The sequence below is a fragment of the Macadamia integrifolia genome, chromosome 1 (genome assembly GCF_013358625.1).
Source record: "Macadamia integrifolia cultivar HAES 741 chromosome 1, SCU_Mint_v3, whole genome shotgun sequence".
Lineage (NCBI taxonomy): Eukaryota > Viridiplantae > Streptophyta > Magnoliopsida > Proteales > Proteaceae > Macadamia > Macadamia integrifolia.
The window spans coordinates 30,168,058-30,173,798 of record NC_056557.1 but is presented as its reverse complement, the minus strand read 5'-3'; positions in this window follow the sequence as shown (position 1 = coordinate 30,173,798).

Sequence of the window (5,741 nt, the reverse complement as noted above, 5' to 3'; positions counted from 1 at the left end):
TTTTTTTTTTTTTCTTTTTTCTTTTTTCCATCAGGGTTTTTACTATATTTGAATAATTTTAGAAGAAAGTTAGAATGAGAAACCATCTGGACTTGGACCCTTGAGGGGACTCAGGGGACTCATGACAAAGGTGATCATTTATATCTCTGAAAATCTTTGGTTCAACTGTGTTTTTTTCGATAGAAGATCATGCATATTAATTATGAAAAAGAAAAAAGGAAAAATATAGTACATCAATAGGGGAGATCAAAATAACCCCTCACAAAAGGAAGAGAAAGAATAGCACTTAATCCACCTTCGACAATGACAACAGCAGAAATAGGCCACCAACCAACTCCACCATAAAACGAAGAAAGACAAAATGTCCTAGCAGAGTCTAGATCTAGGATGACCTGAGGCGTCCATATCCAGATCCATTTGCACCAAGGGCGGCCAGATTGAAAATGGTAAAGATAATTCAAATCGAGCTACTGACTTTGCTAGGAAGTCAGCCACTGAATTCGCTTCCCGATAGCAATGGGTTATTTTCCATTCCACTTCACCTAGAAAAGCCATACAATTGATCCATCATTGCCAAGCAATCCAAGGGGATTTCTTCTGCCGAAACAACATGGCAACCGCCACAAAATCACCCTAATCCATAGACGATTTATACCTAGCTGCTTTGGCAAATCAACACCATAGATAAGAGCAAGAAACTCTGCCTCAAAGTTCGTTCGAACTCCAAGAAAAGATCTGAAATTTGCAATGAATTCAGCCTTTTCGTTTCTGAGAACACCTCCTACCCCAGCTTTCCCTTGATTCCCAATAGAGTAGCCATCAGAATTTAATTTAACCCAATCGACTTGAGGAGGGCACCAACAAATAGAGTAGATTTCCCGTGGTCTATTGCGAACCCTAGAGAAACCCAATCTTCTTGCACAAAGCAAATCCAGAATAGATATTGCTGATACTGTGAGAATCATCGATTGGGATTTGAATTCACATCTAACCAAACCAAAGCAGTGGTCTATTGATGAGCTGACTCCCTCATATCTTCTTCCACTCCTTTCAAGCCAGAGAAAATAAGGGATCAAAACAAAATCCTTCATCCATAGCCCCTTGAAAGGGATCTTTTTTGCCTGATCCTTCCACCAAGCAATCAATCTATCCTTACCTTCAAAAATAGGCCATCTTACCCCAAAACAATCACAGAATAATTGCCAAAGAGAGATCGTAAATGGACACTCATAGAATGAGTGAGTTTTTGGACTCCTCTGCAATGCCACAAAGAGAACACTGAGACAGCATTAAGACCCTTCTTTTTTTTACATTATCATCCATAGGAAGCCTATTTTTTATTATTTTCCATCGAAAAACAGCTTGTCTTGGCAAAAGCAAAGAATTCCAAACCAGAGAATACCATCCCACCTTAGGCGATTCCCTTCTCACCTTCTCCCAAGCCGATTTGATGGAAAAAATACCTGAGGATGTTTTTGAAATTTAAAATATAACCGCAAGTGTACAGATCAGTGTAGCTACGGGTCGAACACAGAGAGAGCAACTACTTTATTTTTGGCTTTGTCCTAAACATGTGTATCTAAAATAACGTCCTAACCATTTGTCATCTAAGAATTTAAATACGCAAGCCATGCAATTAAAATTAAATAAATAAATAACTGAAAATAAAGAACCCATGCAATTAAAAAGAAACGAAGGAAAAAAATACTGAAATAAAAATAAAGTAAAAAAAAGGGGGTAAAGCTAGAGAGAGGCTCATAAGTAGGTTTCTCTACTTAGCCCGAGGGATGCATCATAATAAGAGCTTCCCTACTTGATCAAAGAGTCACTCTTACAAGGATTACTCTACTCGGCTTTAGGGAAAGGGAGGCAATTAAAATAAAAACAATAAAATGATAGTTCTATGGCTAGAAGGGGCAAAGCCAACACATACACTAGCCATGAACCTTGGGGGAAAGGGAAAGCAATAATGTAATGACTGAAATTAAAATCTTAAATTAAGAAAGAAATGGTAGTCAGAAGAGGGAATGAAAGCAGGGTGAGAAGACTATTGAAAGAGCCTACTTGAACTAAAAACTTGATTGATTTGAGATACTACCAGTACTAAAAATAGATCTAGAATAAACCAAATTTGAAATTTCTAGTACTAGAGAAAACAAATCTAAAGAAAAAAAAATTGAACTTGAAAGACATGCTCCATAGCTTGTTCTTGTCACCTAGAACTAAGCCTAGAACTAGAACTTTAAAATTACAACTTCAATTGCTTAAACAATAAAAATAAGAGATTGAATCAAAAACAAAAGTGCGTGCATTAATTGAATAAAAAGAACTTACAAAAGTGTTTAAAGCATAAACCTAGAACTAGAGCTAGAGAAAGAGAAAACTAGAGAAAGAGCAACTAAAAAAACCCCTAAGAAGAGAGGAAGAGATGGACCACCCTTTAGGGTTTTGTGGACTCCCTTTTATAGGGAATAAGAAAGAGAGGAGGACGTCCAAGGGTGGATCCCCTTGGATGATTTTGTGGCGAGGTGGAAGAGAGAAAAGAGAGAGAATTGTAAGAAGTAGGGAATCTCCAACGATTTTGCTTCATTTTTCCCTCTTTTTTTAATTTATTTTTATTTTTTTCTCTCTTCTTCAAACGTGGGTAGCCTCTTGGATGATTTTTCTTTTATTTTTTGTCTTTTTTTTTTCCTTTCCTATTTTTTCTCCCTTTTTTCTATTTTTCTCTTTTATTTCCTTATTTCTCTCTCATCTTGTGTAAGAAACCCTTTTGCCGACCTCCTTTGAGTGATGAGTAGGAGAGAGAAAATATTCAAAAAAAAAAATCCACAAAAAAGTAGCAACCAAGAGGTTCGAACTTGAGACCTTCTAATAAAGAAGGGATTTTGCACACCACAACTCACCAACTACGCTAAGCAGTTGTTGTTACCAAAAACAAATCTTCAATGACTTAAGGGTGTGGTTCATCAATCCTTGTTGGCATTTGAAATATTCCTTGTACCTCTGGGACAACTGCAAATGGGCTGGTTTTGCATCTCGGTTCAGTTCTGATCTATTATTCTTTTTCTGGCTCAAAAAGAATAATCACTTGTACGGGTGATCAGACTGATGTGTACTTTTAATTAAACACGTCCTCTTTCTCAGAATTTCGTCATTTTCCCAACAATGAAAAGAAACATGACCTCTTTATGTGTTAAATTGGAGATATAACGCCCGATAGTCCTTAAGGCCTTGAAAATATAAAACCTGCAAAAAGAGAGTAAAATCCAAGGTAGTTCAATTCTAAATATGTAAAATGCATGTTTTACTACCCTAGATTTCACACCTAAATGTGCTCATCAGAATTCCCCTACACTTTGACTTTGCTAGTCCTCGAGCAAAACAAAAAGAAAAAGAATAAAAACAAAAAACCTAACTCACTTCGTAGGAATCGCGATTGCACTTAGCATGTGCAACAAGCCTTTAAACCCCTAGGTCACCCCTAGTGGACGATTTGTGTCTCGTAGGTGTTTACAGTGAATATACACCCAAAATTCAGAATAAACAAATCCCAACCTTGGTTAAAGGTAAGGGCCATACTGATCCAGAGCAAAGATAATTCCTCTTACAAGGGACCCCCACACTTGAACTTTTATTACCCCATATCAATTCCAAGCACTAGCATATTTCTTAATTTGGAACTCACCTCGTCTCCTCCAAAACATCCTTATTTTAAGGCAAAACCACTTGTGAAGAAATATGGAACCAATGACTAAGGCGTTGGAGTGTTTTTGACCAAACATGTTACCAAGCATTAATGACAATTGTACATTTTTTTCTCCTTTTTTCGCTTAATAAGCTCTATTCTATTCTACTACTTTTGGACTGAATGACATAGTGGAGCAAACACTAGACACCCAAGTTACTATGTAGCTTCGCTTTTTGCATATGCCCACAAAGACAATAATGCTAGAGTTCTTTCAGAAGTTTCCTTCCTAGGAATTTCGATCAAGACACCACGCATCCTGAGGTGCAATGCCCTGTTTTGTTCAAAGGGAATCAATTCTTATTCTTCTTTATACCACATTTCACACTTCATTTAAAATTGTGCATTTGTCAACTCATGCCAAATTAAAAACAAGATCTCAACTCTAAATCAAAAGTACAAGGAACCCACAGACTTACATATGGTCCAACACCATAAAATAGGGGTCTCTTATTTTTCAAAAGAAAGTCTCATCTCAAAACACAGGCTTGTTTCTTTCTTCTCAACAAGATTTTTATACATTCAAAATGGGTACCTTAATCAAAACTTTTATTTTCATACATTAAGCAACTGAATGGTATGATCATTAGCCAAAAGCCAAAGTAGGACTTCATCCTTAGCAAGCTAAAAAACAAAATGAAAAACAAACAAAACAAAGTAAAAAAGCAAAAACTGGTTTCCCTCCCCCACACTTAAGTCATGCAATGTCCTCAATACCTGGAAAGAATTAAAAGAGAAGATAATGCAAGGGGGTCATACCTAATTAAAAGTTAGTCATCAGTGTAAAGAGGTTCATGGAGATCCATGACCTCTTCACTACCAGTAGTAGGAAACTCGAGGAATTGTTTCAAACACTGACCATTAACCTTCGAAATTACCCCTGTTCCTGGATTCAGAATCTCCACAATCCTATGGGGATATACATTATGGATAATAAACGGGCCATCCCATCAGGATCTAAGCTTACCAGGGAAAAGATGCAATTGAGAGTTGTACAATAAGACCTTATCACCAATTGTAAAAGATTTACGCAGAATGTGCTTATCATAGAAGGCTTTGGGTCTTTTCCTTGTAAATCCTAGAACTTTCATAGGCATCATTTCTAAGTTCCTCCAACTCAGATAGTTAGAGGCTATAATGAATTCCCGCATCAGACAAATCAAAGTTGAGCTTTTTGATGGTCCAAAAGGCCTTATGCTCCAACTCAACTGGTAAGTGACAGGCATTCCCATACACCAAACTATAGGGAGACTGATCAAGGTCGGTCTTAAATGCAGTCTGATGGGTGCACAAAGCATTAATGAGCCTAAGGGACCAATCCTTACAGTTGGTATTAACAGTTTTCTCCAAGATTTATTTGATTTGCCTATTAGACACCTCCACTTGGCCACTAGTTTGGGGGTGATAAGGGATAGATAACTTATGGGTGATCCCATACTTTTTCATTAAGGCCTCAAAAGGTCGATTACAAAAATGAGTATCCCCCATCACTAATTATTGCACGTGGTGCACCAAAGCGAAAAAAAATGTTTTCTTTGAGAAACTGGACCAACACTTTGTGGTTATTAGATTTACAAGGTATGACCTCTATCTATTTAGAAAGATAATCAACGGTCAAAAGTATGTACAAATTTCCAAAGGAATTAGGGTCCCATGAAATCGATGCCCCATACATCAAAGATCTCAACTACTAAAATAGGGTTGAGGATCATCATATTCCTCTTATTGATACGACCAAAAGAGGCAGGACAAATATTACAAAAATTAAAAGCATCTTTAAAAAGAGTGGGCCAATAAAATCAACATTGGAGAATCTTTGCGGCAGTCTTCTTAGGTCTAAAGTGTCTACCATATGCATGATCATGGTAAAAAGAGAGAATGGAATGCTGCTCATGATCAAGAACACATCGTCAGATAATCTGATCCAGACATATCTTAAACAAATAAGGATCATCCCAGAAATAACACTTAACTTAGGCATAAATCCTATACTTAT